Source organism: Bos grunniens, chromosome 18 (genome assembly GCF_055505025.1).
Source record: "Bos grunniens cultivar Pamir isolate PY7600 chromosome 18, Bosgru_T2T1.0, whole genome shotgun sequence".
Taxonomy (NCBI): Eukaryota; Metazoa; Chordata; class Mammalia; order Artiodactyla; family Bovidae; genus Bos; species Bos grunniens.
Window position 1 is genome coordinate 32,047,818 of NC_141182.1, and position 16,436 is coordinate 32,064,253.

Here is a 16,436-nt window from a genome sequence, read left to right on the forward strand (position 1 = left end):
ACTTCCCAAATGCTGGCCAACGTGCCTCGTGTTTCCTACTGCCTCTGCTCCCTCTCTACCCCACAAATCCCATGAGTAGAGTCCAAAGAGATAGCCAGGAGGGAGAGAATCCTCCTCATATCACATACTCATTTCTTAAGAAAGTTTGATTCAACTAGCTAAGCTAAAGCATATTCTCCTCATCTGTATTCCATGACCTCCTTTAAACCACTAGTTTCTGGATTTACTTTATCGAGTTATCAGTTAAGTGAGTGCTGTTTGTGTTTCCCACACTTCCTTAAATTTAAGCACCTTGAGACCAAGAACATCATCTTGATTACTAATCAGTCTTAAAAGGAAACAAAACAAAACCAACCACACAAAAAAAACTTATCTGACTGATTAGAGTATAGAGAGAGAAGTCTGAGGACTTTATAATTGAGATGAGTGGGAGCAAAGAGCTCAATGACATTTATATTGTATGATTTTTGAGCAAATACAACACTAACTTTTGTATATTACTGTATATTAGTATATTTAATACTACATGAGCATGCATGCTAAGTCACTTCAGTCATGTCCATCTCTGTATGACCCCATGGACTGTAGCCCCACCAGGCTCCTCTGTCCATGGGATTCTCCAGGCTAGAATACTGGAGTGGGTTGCTATTCCCTCCTCCAGGGGATCTTCCCGACCCAGGGATCGAACCTGCATCTCTTATGTCTCCTACATTGGCAGGTGGGTTCTTTACCACTAGCAGCACCTGGGAAGCCCTCACTACTACTACTACTACTACTACTACTACTACACACACACACACACACCCAATATGCATGTCTAGAAGTATGTATACTGTTCATTAACTCACAAACCATCAGACAACAAAACATATGCCTTTATACAGTAAACGTGTTGAAAACAAATATGTCATGTGCCAATTAAACACCAAACAAGATATCATTAAAGAGTTTCTATCAAATTTTGGCCCCTTCATTATGTTCTAAGTAAAGCACATCACTAATTCTTGTCAAAGAAGCAGACAACATCTGATTCTAAAAATATTAAAATATGTATATTTCATTATGTGTTGGGTATCAAGTTTCAATCTTATGCACATTTTTCATTGTGTATTTTGATCCATCACACCATTATGAGAAAGAGACTTTTATTGCCCAATAGAACTTGGGGAAACTGAGGCTCAGAGAGGTTAACAGAATTACTCCAGGTCAAGGAACCAGGATTCCAATGGAAGTTTGACTGATTCTGAAGTCTATTGTCTTGTGACGTCCCTGGTGACCCAGTGTCTAGGACTTCACGCTCCCAATGTAGGGGCCCAGGTTCAATCTCTGTACAGGAAACTAGATCCCACATATGCATCAACCAAGAATTCACATGGTGCGACTAAGGGTTCTGCATGTCGCAACAAAGATAGAAGATCCTGAGTGCTACAAATAAGATATAGTGTAGCCAAATAAATATATATTTTTTAAAATGAAAATAAAACAACATCTGTAAATAAATAAAGTCTATTTTCTTAACCACAATGCTATAATTTATTGCATGTCATAAAAAGGACAACACAAAATTGACCAAATCTAGTAACTAACAATCTACTTCCATCCAACCCTCTAAACTATCCCTGCACAGAACAGACTTGAAAGAACATGTTTAATTGTTGTGATCTGCGAGATGCATGCTGTAGAGGTTATTTTTTTTTTTTCCCCTAAATTTGCCACTGCACATACTGAATGCTTTCCCCATATTCAATCTTCTATGTCAAGAGTCATTTTCATATCGTCTAACAGTACATCAGGGCTATTTTGTTTACAATTACTTGTGTCTGTCAGAAATAATGGCTGCTCCTATTCTACAATATAATCCTCGGGTTGGAGTGCTTACTTTATTTGGCAACTATATTCCCAGGTGCAAGGTGATGGATTCTAAAAGAAATTTAACATGAGAACAATACACCCCCGGCAACAGCAGTCAAGACAGCATTGTGTTTCTTCCTGCAAACTTGTAAAGCTTTAAATGGGAGTCTTCCACTAGCACTTTGCTGTCATCTCAATTGGCTTGTAATACAGAAATCTGTGTGAAAAGTTGGAAAGGTAACAATTAGAGAAGAAATATTGCCCTTTTAACCATCTATTTTGTGCACAAGATTTTCCTCTTTCTATTACTTATTTAGGACAACTGCTTCCAGAATAACAGTAAACAAAAAATAATACAAGTAACAGTCTTGTGCTCCTGCTCATCGCCAAGTCATTTCTGACTCTTTGTGATCCCATGGAATGTAGTCCTCCAGGCTCCTCTGTCTGGGGGATTTTACAGGAAAGAATACTGGAGTGGGATACCATTTCCTTCTCCAGACGATCTTCCCAACTCAGGGATCGAACCTGAGTCTCCTGTGTGTCTCCTGCATTGGCAAGTGGATTCTTTACCACTGAGCCAACTGGGAAGCCCACAAGTAACATTAGATACTATTTATTGTGTGAAAGCTCTTTAAGGGATCAGACAATATTTGTATTTTACTTGCTGTATTCCAAACAGGTAGCATATTGTAGTGTCCATTGCTGCTTGTAAATACTGTCAAATAATTGCTAGATAATTTCTGTTTTGTCATCTATCTAGCTTGCAGGAAGTATGTAACTTTACCCTTTCACTGATTATAACATACTGCCTCAGGGAGATATGTCTAAATTCACATAGTAATTTGATAATGAAAAAAATATTTATTTCCCATCCTTTTCTGGATTGACACTCATACTTCAGGCTTTCCTTTTCAAAGGCATTTTCCCATGTTCTTTATCAATTGTTGAATGGTCCGAACATGGAAAAACAGTAAAGTTCCGATAAACCTTGGAATCACAAAACCTGAGTGGGAATCCCAGTTTTATACGTTTGATGTGTGAATTCTTTCTAGTTTTCTCATCTTGAAATAAGATAGTGAAGACATTACACAATGTTATCATGAGAAGTAAATGAATTAAGCAATATTAAAGCTCCAGTGGATCTTCCCAACTTGGGAATCAAACTAGGGTCTTCTGCATTGCAGGCAGATTCTTTACCAACTGAGCTATCAGGGAAGCCCTCTGACACCCACTGGACTCTTAATCTATTTATATATTATCCCTATTGGGAGATATATATATATATATACACACACACACACAAATGTACACATGTATATTGAAATATATATATATATATAGGCTCATGATCATGCTCAGTTGTGTTCAACTCTGTGATCCAATGGACTGTAACTGCCAGCCTCTGTCCATGGGATTTCCCAGGCAAGAATACTGGAGTGGGTTGCCATTTCCTTCTCCAAGGGATCTTCCTGACCCGGGGGATTGAATCCACATCTCTGGGGTCTCCTGCACTGGCAGCCAGATTCTTTATCATTGCATCCCCTGGGAAGCCCATATGTATGTATGTATGTGTGTGTGTGTATATATATATATGTATATATACACACATACATATATACCAATTGCATGTATACAGCAAATATATAGCCATTGCAAAATGTGTCTTGAATTTTCAGTGATAGCCAAATGAGCAGCAATGAGTTAATATCTAACCAGGTTTAAGACAGATGGATGGATAATATATTCCTCCAGCTTTCTCAAATCTAGAAATGCAAAGGAGAATGGCAAGTAAATCTTGGGAATCAGGAAAAAAAAACTGAGCTGGATTATGATGGTCACCTCTAATTACTAACTAAATAACTGGCCTTTACAAGTTAATGAGATTTCTTAATGTCACTTTTCTCATCTGTAAATTTAGCTTGCTAATACATAAGATTAAATGAGAGAAATCAACATATGTCACCCAGGATGAGTAAATCACAACAGAAGCTTGATACAAGTTAGTGTTTACTTTCATACTTAGGTATACTCAGCTAAAACGAATCAAGAAGCCCAACTCCTAAGTATTGGTATAGTGGGTGAGATATGAATATGAATTTCTGCTCTTCTTCCTTGTTGTTATATTTTAGTTTTTAATTTTTCCAAATTAATATCTACTGTCTTTTCCAAAATTCTGCACATTAGGATTTTATTACTGTTATTTTTTGTATGTTATTATAAAATCTGTAAATCATTATTTCATATTTCCTCATATTTCATCAGACACATACTTTACAACTTTACCTTTTATAGGAGTTCAGATTTTTTTCTTTTTTACATAGTATTAGAATGCACATCTTATTTGGATGTTCTAAGTAAATTATCTATTTCCTCATTTTAAGTAAATAAGTACTTAAGAAATTTCTACAGGGACATATTATCTAGTAATTTCCTCTAAAGTCCTATTCAGAAGCAAGATATCATTACTGTAATTGCTGTCATTTAAAAACACAAATCAAGGTCAATGTGAACAGGAAGACATTGTTTAAAAGCTGATAATCAGAGGAAGAAACCTTAATGTTAAGTATTTGATTTAGGAAAGGACTTAGGAAAGCTTCCTTATAATGATCAGTTAATGCATTAATTTTATACTTGGAAAGGAACAGACCTCAAACAAGACTTATATGATCCCCAGTGACCAAACATTAAAAAAAAAAACAAAACAAAACAAAAAAAACAACTTAATGAATGCTAAGCTTTCAATGAATTCATTGTTCTTTCAGCAACTCAGTAAGTGAATCTGACAGTAAGTCACTGTATAACAAAAGAAGAGTAGATAAGTTAAAATATGTGCTATTTAGGCCCCATTAATATCTATCTATTGGAAATACACTTCTGAAAATTTAGAGGTATAATTAGAAAAATCATGTAGAGGTTTCTTGGTTGCTGTAGTGGAAATGCTGTCATTCTAGTTTCTGCTGTATAAACAATACCAAATGTATCCAAGTTAGACTGCCTGTTTAAAGAGAAATCAATGAATTAACCAAATATTTACAGTCTTTTTCTTATTATTTTACTTGCCTAGGAGATTGAAAAACAACATAGTAAACAAAACAATCTATCATTTCTCACAAAATTGTCTGCATTAAAAATATTTAAAGCACTCACTCATAGAAAGATGACATATAAGATCTTACACCCAGCAAGGAATTGAGACTTGGCTTAATTGGACTTACATCCATTGGGTTTTTTTTATGCCTTTCTGGGATATTCAATTCAGTTCAGTTCAGTTGCTCAGTTGTGTCCGGCTCTTTGCGACCCCATGAATCACAGCACGCCAGGCCTCCCTGTCCATCACCAACTCCCAGAGTTCACACAAACTCAAGTGCGTCGAGTCGGTGATGCCATCCAGCCATCTCATCCTCTGTCGTCCCCTTCTCCTCCTGCCCCCAATCCCTCCCAGCATCAGAGTCTTTTCTAATGAGTCAACTCTTCGAATGAGGTGGCCAAAGTACTGGAGTTTCAGCCTCAGCCTCATTCCTTCCAATGGACACCCAGGACTGGTCTCCTTTAGGATGGACTGGTTGGATCTCTTTGCAGTCCAAGGGACTGTCAAGAGTCTTCTCCAACACCACAGTTCAAAAGCATCATTTCTTTGGCACTCAGCTTTCTTTATAGTCCAAAACTCACATTCATACATGACCACTGGAAAAAACATAGCCTTGACTAGAAAGACCTTTGTTGGCATAGTAATGTCTTTGCTTTTCAATATGCTCTCTAGGTTGGTCATAACTTTCCTTCCAAGGAGTAAGCATCTTTTAATTTCATGGCTGGAATCACCATCTGCAGTGATTTTGGAGCCCAAAAAACTAAAGTCAGCTACTGTTTCCCCATCTATTTCCCATGAAGTGATGGGACCAGATGCCATGATCTTCGTTTTCTGAATGTTGAGCTTTAAGCCAACCTTTTAACTCTCCTCTTTCATTTTCATCAAGAAGTTTTTTAGTTCCTCCGCACTTTCTGCCATAAGTGTGGCGTCATCTACATATCTGAGGTTATTGATATTTCTCCCGGCAATCTTGATTCCAGCTTGTGCTTCTTCCAGACCAACGTTTCTCATGATGTACTCTGCATAGAAGTTAAATAAGCAGGGTGACAATATACAGCCTTGACGTACTCCTTTTCCTATTTGGAACCAATCTGTTGTTCCATGTCCAGTTATAACTGTTGCTTCCTGACCTGCAAACAGGTTTCTCAAGAGGCAGGTCAGGTGGTCTGGTATTCCCATCTCTTTTAGAATTTTCCACAGTTTATTGTGATCCACACAGTCAAAGGCTTTGACATAGTCAATAAAGCAGAAATAGATGTTTTTCTGGAACTTTCTTGCTTTTTCCATGATCCAGCGGATGTTGGCAATTTGATCTCTGGTTCCTCTGCCTTTTCTAAAACCAGCTTGAACATCAGGAAGTTCACGGTTCACGTATTACTGAAGCCTGGCTTGTAGAATTTTGAGCATTACTTTACTAGCGTGTGAAATGACTGCAATTGTGCAGTAGTTTGAGCATTCTTTGGCATTGCATTTCTTTGGGACTGGAATGAAAACTGTCCTTTTCCAGTCCTGTGGCCACTGCTTAGTTTCCAAATTTTCTGGCATATTGAGTGCAACACTTTCTCAGCATCATCTTTCAGGGTTTGAAATAGCTCAACTGGAATTCCATCACCTCCACTAGCTTTGTTCATAGTGATGCTTTCTAAGGCCCACTTGACTTCACATTCCAGGATGTCTGGCTCTAGGTCAGTGATCACACCATCATGATTATCTGGATCTTTTAGAGGCCCACAAAGACAATTATGGTTTTAGGGACTATTTTATAGTATTTAAGGATTTAATTTTTTAAAAGATTATTAATTTTATCATCAAGAGGCAAAAGCGAAAAATCATATATTTTTTATTTCATTTTAAATTATATCAGTGATTATACTTAGTTCTTCATGTTTATTTAAAAGCTTTACTTGACCTCTCTAAATATAGATAGATAGATTGACAAATATAATACACAATGTATTCAAAACATCAAGTTTATTTAAGGCTTACTAATAGAAATTTAAGATATAGTGTTGAATAAATACAGATAATTCTGGCTCTCAGACTGAGAGATAAAAGAAGTAAATGATTACACACATAAAAGGTACATAGGTGGATAGAGACAAATTACAAATGAAATGATTGTGATCCGCAGGATACAACAGTGATACATGCATGATGCTTCTAACCAAGTCTTGAGTTTATGGAAGAAGTAATATTTAAGTTAAAATCCAAAAATATAAGTAGATGTTAGGCAGCCAAAGGATATTTTTTTTTAGGAGAGAAAATAAAAGTATAAAAGCAGAGTAAAAAAACATGCACAGGCACACACAAAATTTTTCTCTCTCTATGGCAATGAGTCAGAATAGCCTAACAAGCATGTCAGAAGGCAAAGACTAGAGTAGGGACACTTACATGTAATGCCTGAAAAAGATCAGTCATAAAACTCACTCAAGTACAACATGAATCATGAGTAAAATGGAGAGTTGAGAAGAAGAACATGGGGAAACCAGCACAATCATAGACACTCTCTAACAGAACATGTTGCTTGGGTTTCCACTCTAACATGAGTACAAAGAAAAAAAAAAAAATCACATGCTGAATGGGGTCCCAAAAATAACTCCAAGCAATGCTGATGAAAGGCTGAATTATCTCCAAAGGTGGACGCATGATTTTTGATTTTAGACCAGTGATTCCTATATCATCTAGGACTATGAATAAAGGTCAATTTCCAGGAAAAGAAGAGGACAGGTGAAGGCTCAACCTGGTGTCAGAACCTTTGCTAAATTGTTAAGTTTCAGCAAAGAGCTGTATCCTGCAGGGAGCTGCAGAGCTTATCCATAAACAGAGTTATAGAGTCTCAGCAAATTTACAGAACAGCTATAGAGTTGTGCCAAGCTGAACATGTGGTTTGATAGGGGTACCCCAGGGTGCATGAGATGAAAAGCTTACAGTATCATGGTAAACTGCAGAATCAGTGTCACTGCGGGAGAGGCATTAGAGGGTAGGACAGTTACATGTATATGGAGTTCAGATTTGGTCTATTCAAAAGGACTATTTTAGACCTCTCATTTTCTATGACTTTGTGACACTGTAGAAATACTAGCACCCCACTCCAGTACTCTTGCCTGGAGAATCCCATGGACGGAGGAGCCTGGTAGGCTGCAGTCCATGGGGTCGCTAGGAGTCGGACACGACTGAGTGACTTCACTTTCACTTTTCACATTCATGCATTGGAGAAGGAAATGGCAACCCACTCCAGTGTCCTTGCCTGGAGAATCCCAGGGACGGGGGAGCCTGGTGGGCTGCCGTCTATGGGGTCGCACAGAGCTGGACACGACTGAAGCGACTTAGCCCCAGGAGCAAAAGCAGGAAGTACTAGCAGAATAAGACTTGCTTGTCTCAATAACTTAAGGGAATTACTTTTAATTTGAAGGGACACATGAAAACATCAGAGATTATAGCAGGGTATGATAATGAAGAATACAAAATGCATTTAGTTCACCTATGTTCTTGGAACATGTTAGGCATTCAGTCATACCCTTAATGATTTAATTGATAAACAATTGTATTATCTGAGAATTTTCTTATTTATAATTGAATATATACAACATGTATTAGCATACACACACACACACACACACACACAGACATTTACATTATAAACATAATTGTTTCTGGTCTACTGCCCAGTATGATGGGATTCTTTTTTTTCCTTTGCATTGTCTCTCCCCATGGCTTTAATTATACAAGTTGTTCTGATTTGATCCAATTATAAACTGTCCTTCTCTATACTACACTTCCTAGTTGGGACAGTGGTTTAAGAATTCACATGCTAGTGCAGGAGACTCAAGACGAGGGTTCAATCCTTGGGTCAGAAAGGTGCCCTGGAGAAGGGCATGGCAACCCACTCCAGTATTTTTGCCTGGAAAATCCCATGGACAGAAGAGCCTGGTGTGCTGCAGTCCATGGGTTTGCAACAGTGTTGGACACATCTGAGTGACTGAGCACATCCTACAATGAATACAATCCAGGCTGGTAACAAGTTTTTGTTTGTGACTCCCCATCCTCTGTGTCCATTCATGCATAGTCATGGAGGACTAACTCTCTTCTAAGTCTTAGGTTATACTCATCTATCCAGGATTTAGTATCTCTTTGTTTCCCTTTTTCCTGTCAGGTTCCCTCTGTTCTGCTTCCTACCATTTCTCAATGCTCTTCACGCTTTCTTGTATCCAACAATACTTGTCTGGGCCTAAGTTTTTATCCAGAGAGTCTAAGTCCCTTTTAATCCATCAGATCCTAAATGTTCCAAAACAGAGGGTATATAACAATTATTTATGGAAATTTTTACATGTTTAATGTTTCAAAAAGTCTAAGAAGACAATCTTGAATGAAAACGGGAGCAAAGATACTTTCAAGGGCTTAATATGGAGGAGAATTATTTCAGATTAGCACCAAGCAGTCGTCCCTTTAAATGAGCTAGAAGTTGGATTGGATTTTATTCCCAAAGATTAATTAAAAAAAAATAGGAAAATAAAACTGATGAGATCACTTACTCTTTCACCCACCTAAAATATTCAATGGCTACCCGTTACTTCAGGGATATTCTCCTTTTATATAGTCCACAATGCTCTGTACAGTCTTGGCCCTATTTATCTCTAACTCAGTTTGTCTTTTGCCAGCTGTCTTCCTTTTTCTCTTTTAATACATATTCAGTCCTCTGAGATCTCAGAAACCCTGGCCTTTTTTTGGGTCCTTGAACCCAGCATGATTCTTGATCCACAGAGTCTTTTCAATGGCTTTTCTCTACCTCACCGTCTCCACTAATTACTTAACTCTGCTCATCCCCAGACCAAAATTGAAGTAGGGATTTGTGAGATAGGTCATTCCTGAGCAGGTCAAATTCATTCAATATAAATTCATTAAGGGTCCACTATGTACCACACACTGTCCTTGATACTAGCTTTATAACAGTAAACACATTGTCTATGATATACTTTCATCATTACTTTTAACTCCCTTATACATCACTTACCACTGATGTAACCTAATTACTATTAATTTCATACTTAAATGCTTATTGTCTCTCTTACCGTTACTCTCCCTGAAGGCAGGAAGCATGGCTTCCTGCTCACTTTTTGAATTGAAGCTTACAGAAAGTCGGTGCACAATATTGGTAGAATGAGACAATGAATAAAATTATGACTCCATATCATAAGGGTAAAAATTAAAAAAGGATCACTGATTTGGATAATTAGGAAGTACTGTCTATCCTGGTTCACAAGTAAACAGTTTATCAATATACCTCTCTTTTAAGCTGAAATAGGTTAAAAAAAAAGAGTACAAAAATAAATGCACATAACATATACTTAGAAAGAGGACATTCATCATACCTTAGCCATGTAGAGAGATCACCCAACTTTGATCAACGAAGCCCATCCACCTAAACCTCTCTTGGTACAAAGTACACTTTGGGCATAAAGAGATCCAATTTTGTTGTCAGCAGTGATCAAATTCACTAGCAGCTACCCTTCTCTGTAGTCAACCAACATCTCAGCTCTGGATATAGCCAAACAGTGAAAAGTTTTCAAAGACATTGTAAGGGAAGAATGGATTGTCTTTGTTTTTCTATAGCTGCAAAATCATGAAGATAATATTAGAATTCCTTTTCTCTTTGTAGAAATGGTAGGATTTTATTTATTTTAGAGCTTCCCTGATGGCTGAGATGGTAAAGAAATTGCCTGCCAATGCTGGGAACTCAGGTTCAATCACTGGGTCAGGAAAATCCCCTGGAGAAGGAAAGGCAACCCATTCCAGTATTTTTGTCTGGGGAATCCCATGGACAGAGGAGCCTGGCAGGTTACAGTCCGTGGAGTCACAAAAGTGTCAGACATGACTGAGTGACTAACACTTTCACTTTGTGTTTTATTTTACTTTTTATTTTATGGATGGAAATAAGACAGGATGGTTGCTGGCAATAGCAGACAGCTGCTAATTATTTGAAAAGGGACATACTAAGTGAAGCATAAGATAGGGATTGAGAAGGCTGAATTCTGGTCTCTGCTTTAGGATTTAAGGATGTCTTTCAATCTCTCTTCACTTGATTTATGCAAAGAGTTAACATATTAATTACTTTTATAACTCTAAATTCTATAATTTTATATAAACCTTTGTTGTTTTTTATAAAAAAAAGTTAATGTTTATTTGGCTGTGTTGGGTCTTAGTTGGGGCACACATGATCTTCATTACCTTATACAGGACCTTTCGTTGCAGTGCACAGACACGTTAGTCATGAGCGTGGGCTCAGTACTGGGTGCACAAGCTGCAGGGTGCATGGATTTTAGTAGTTGTTGCATGTGGCACATGGGCTTAGTTACTCCGCAACATGTGGGGTTTCAGCTCCCCAAGCAGGGAAGGGACCTGCAGGGGACCCTTGTCCCCTGCACTGCAAGGCAGATTCTTGACCAATGAACCCCCAGAGAAGCGACTGCTTTGCTGCTTTTATTTTGAAAACTTTCAGAAAATTTCTTCTCCATGATGAGAATCAGCATCAAATAAGAGGTCTTCTAGGAGTCTGATTTTACACAATTAAACCCAAAACTTTTTTTTAGTTTTTAAACTATCCTATTTAAAATTCTCTGTTTTAAAGAATTTAGTATTTATGTGTATATTATGCTCGCCCTTTGCAAAATAGACAGTAAGAAAGTTCAGAAATTTTGAAATAAAAAAGTCACTTGCAGTGTCATTAAGTTTATTTCATTTTTCATTCTCATTACTATCACTGTCAAAATAATAGGTTCAATTTGTGTTATATTCTCATTACAACCTTGAATGAGGCATCAGAATTTTAATGCCTTATATTTCCAAAGAATTAGAGAGCATGCTGTATTACATTGACCTTTTCAGTATTCCATACAAATGGATTACTGGAAACCACCTTTGAGAAAACATATTTGTATCTCCCCTCCCTTGCTCACATGGCAAATTCTTTCCTTTAATTGGAAAGGAGAACAGGAGAAACTGTCCAATCAGGAAGGCACAAATCCTGAAAAGGTCATGAAGTCTGTGTCTCTGTGTGTATACACATACATAAATACACACAAATTATGTACATGTAAATAATATTGAATATACACAAAGCCTTTAATAATATAAATAAATATATTGGTAGCTTTAGCAACTGTATCCTGACATTTAGAACCCACACAAAAGATAAACTCTACAACGTAAAATTAGAAGAATTTTCTTCTTATTCTCACTTATGAAACACATGAGGTTTGGTTTCAAAGTTAATACTCGGTTCAGCTTAGTTCAGTCATTCAGTTATGTCTGACTCTTGAGACCCTGTGAACTGCAGCACGCCAGGCTTCCCTCTCCATCACCAACTCCTGGAGCTTGCTCAAACTCATGTCCATTGAGTTGGAGATTCCATTCAACTATCTCATCCTCTGTCATCCCCTCCTCCTTCTGCCTTCAATCTTTTCTAGCATCAGGGTCTTTTCCAATGAGTCAGTTCTTTGCATCAGGTGGCCCAAGTATTGGAGTTTCAGCTTCAGCATCAGTCCTTCCAATGAATATTCAAGATGGATTTCCTTTATGATTGACTGGTTGGATCTCCTTGCAGTCCAAGGGATTCTCAAGAGTCTTCTCCAACACCACAATTCAAAAGCAACAATTATTCACTGCTCAGCTTTCTTTACAGTCCAACTCTCACATCCATATATGATATTGGAAAAACCATAGTTTTGACTAGATGGACCTTTGCCAGCAAAGTAATGCCTATGTTTCTTAATATGCTGTTTATATTAGTCATAACTTTTCTTCCAAGTGGGAAGTGTCTTTTAATTTCATGGCTGCAGTCACAATCTGCAGTGATTTTGGAGCCCCAACATATAAAGTCTGTCACTGTTTCCATTGTTTCTCCATCTATTTGCCAAGAAGTGATGGGAACAGATTCCATGATCTTAGTTTTTTGAATGTTGAGTTACAAGCCAACTTTTTCACTCTCCTCTTTCACTTTCATCAAGATGCTCTTTAGTTCTTCTTCGCTTTCTGCCTTAAGGGTGGTATCATCTGAGTATCTGAGGTTATCGATATTTTTCTCAGCAATCTTGATTCCAGCTTGTGCTTCATTCGCCCTGGCATTTCACATGATGCACTCTCCATACAAGTTAAATAAGCAGGGCAGGGTGACAATAAACAGCCTTGATGTACTCCTTTCCCAATTTGGAACCAGATCATTGTTCCATGTCTGGTTCTAACTGTTGCTTCTTGATCTGCATACAGATTTCACAGGAGGCAGGTGAGGTGATTTGGTATTCCCATCTATTTAAGAATTTTCCATAGTTTGTTGCGATCCACACAGTCAAAGGCTTTGGTGTAGTCAATAAAACAGTAGATGCTTTTTCTGGAACTCTATTGCTTTTTCTATGACACAACAAATGTTGGCAATTTGATCTGTGGTTCCTCTGTCTTTTTAAAATCCAACTTGAACATGTGGAAGCTCATGTTTTAGGTACTTTTGAAGCCTGACTTGGAAAATTTTGAGCATTACTTTGCTGGTGTGTGAGATGAGTACAATTGTGCAATAGTTTGAACATTCTTTGGCATTGCCTTTCTTTGGGATTGGAATGAAAATTGACCTTTTCTAGTTCTGTGAACACGGCTAAGTTTTCCAAATTTGCTGGCATATTGAGTGCAGCACTTTCACAGCATCATCTTTTACGATTTGAAGTAGCTCAACTGGAATCCCATCACCTCCACTAGCTTTGTTCATAGTGATCCTTCCTAAGACCCACTTGACTTCATATTCCAGAATGTCTGGCTCTAGATGAGTGATCACACCATTGTGGTTATCTGGATCATGAAGATCTTTTTTGTATAGTTCTGTGTATTCTTGCCACCTCTTCTTAATATCTTCACTTCTGTTACATCCATATAATTTCTGTCCTTTATTGTGCCTGTCTTTGCATGAAATATTCCCTTGGTATCTCTAATTATCTTGAAGAGAGCTCTAGTCTTTCCCATTTTATCATTCCTCTGTTTGTTTGCACTGATCATTAAGGAAGGCCTTCTTATCTCCTTGCTATTCTTTGGAACTCTGCATTCAAATGGGTCTGTCTCAGATATGCAGATAACACCACCCTTATGGCAGAAAGTGAAGAGGAACTAGAAAGCCTCTTGATGAAAGTGAAAGAGAAGAGTGAAAAAGTTGGCTTAGAGCTCAACATTCAGAAAACCAAGATCATGGCATCTGGTCCCATCACTTCATGGGAAACAGATGAGCAACAGTGTAAACAGTGTCAGACTTTATTTTTGGGGGCTCAAAAATGACTGCAGGTGGTGATTGCAGCCATGAAATTAAAAGATGCTTACTCCTTGGAAGGAAAGTTATGAACAACCTTAGATAGTATATTGAAAAGCAGAGACATTACTTTGCCAACAAAGGTCTGTCTAGTCAAGGCTATGGTTTTTCCAGTGCTCATGTATGGATGTGAGAGTTGGACTGTGAAGAAGGCTGAGTGCCGAAGAATTGATGCTTTTGAACTGTGGTGTTGGAGAAGACTCTTGAGAGTCCCTTGGACTGCAAGGAGATCCAACCAGTCCATTCTAAAGGAGATCAGCCCTGGGATTTCTTTGGAAGGAATGATGCTAAAGCTGAGACTCCAGTATTTTGGCCACCTTATGAGAAGAGTTGACTCATTGGAAAAGACTGTGATGCTGGGAGGGATTAAGGGCAGGAGGAGAAGGGGACGACAGAGGATGAGATGGCTGGACGGCATCACCGACTCAATGGACGTGAGTCTGAGTGAACTCCGGGAGTTGGTGATGGACAGGGAGGCCTGGCATGCTGCGATTCATGGGGTCGCAACGAGTTGGACATGACTGAGCAACTGAACTGAACTGAACTGATCTTTCCTTTTCTCCTTTGCCTTTCTCTTCTCTTCTTTTCTCAGCTATTTGTAAAGTCTCCTCAGGCAACCATTTTGCCTTTTTGCATTTCTTTTTCTTGAGGATGTTCTTGATCACTTGATAGTTTATATTAGATTCATTAAGTTGCCCTCAGTATAATATTATCTGTTTTTCCATGTTTGTGATTTAGATATTTAACTCCATTTTAATCTACTAAAATGGGCACCATAAAAATAAGATATCATGTTATAATTTACTCAGAACATGTAAGGACTAGTCAGTAGTCTAAGCAATCTATTTGTTCAAATATTCTCTTCTCATTACAACCTAAGTTGTCATCAATATCTGTAGAGGCAGAGTAGTCACAGAGTTTTATTGAGGCCATAAAGCTAAAGAGATGGAACCAGAAATACTTATTTTAAATATTTTAAAATAAAATAAAAGCTCTCCTGTATTTAGTATACTATCACTATTAAATATATAAAATATATTTCAACTGGTTATAATTTCATCATACTGCTAACAATTGTGTTATAATTTTATCATGCTATAATTTTATATGTTACAATCCTAGCATACCACAATCTGCAGTAGGAGAGATGGAGAGAAATCTGATCTGTATCCCTTACTCTTGTGATCAGTGACTGAACCTGTAATCCAAAAGTTTGTAAATCAGCAATATTGTTATGAGATTCTCCTGTCATGTCCCATTGCAATCAAATTCAGAGTCAAGAATTGTTGATGATGATGACTAGATGATATGTAATATTTTAGACAGATGTGACTTCAAATTGTACTAAAATGACAGAATTAAGAGAAAAAAAACCTAAACACCATATTTTGAAAGACTAAATATTTGTAATCATGTAATTAGGTATAATTAATACATTCATTTATCAAATTTCCTAATTCTTAATTGTACACTGAAAAAGGTGGGTGTTAGGTGGGGTTAGAAGGGGATAGTTTTTATGTTAAAGCATTTTAAAAGCTTCTTTAGATCTATATTTAATTAAGAATATTAACATATTTTTACTGGTAAAAATCATTCAGCTCAAGCTTGAAGATTTTAAATAACCATTCAGTATTACCTGATTGTAGGTTCTCTAATTAAAACTTTAAACTAAATTGAACTTTTTTTCTCCTAATACACACATGCATACTCTATAGACACCTAAAACAAGATTTCTAAATTTTAATATAGAATTTAGAGAGTATAATTTCCTGTATCTTCTTTGTGAATTTTGAGAGCTTAATTGTTATGTTATGGCTGCACTTATCAGAAAGCATTGAAAAGTGTTAATTACTTTGTACTTTGGTTAGTTATGAATGCATGCAAAATTTAACTTTTTCCCCAGAAGCAAATAAAGTCCACATTTATTATGTTACATAAAAGTTATGGAATGACTTAAAATAATGAATCCAAAAGCAGTCATACTCCAAGTTTCAAACACTTGTGTGACATATAAAAGGAATCCTGGAAAATTCCATAAAACCATACAGCCATTTTAATAAATCATTGGTGGGTAATGAGAAACAATGTGTGTGTGCATTATGTATATGTGTATGTATGCACAAATGTGTATGTATGCATGTTGTCAGGCAAACATAA

General features: G+C 37.2%; 1 long non-coding RNA gene across 1 annotated transcript in view; it reads right to left on the reverse strand.

Moving 5' to 3' along the window:
• Positions 1 to 1,509: 1,509 nt before the first annotated feature.
• The window catches only part of LOC147353360 (uncharacterized), a 102,906-nt gene continuing 87,979 nt past the window's right edge, over positions 1,510 to 16,436 (reverse strand). Inside the window, exon 3 of the long non-coding RNA XR_015145046.1 lies at positions 1,510 to 2,068. This is a non-coding gene — a long non-coding RNA (uncharacterized LOC147353360). The remainder of the gene's footprint in view (positions 2,069 to 16,436) is intronic.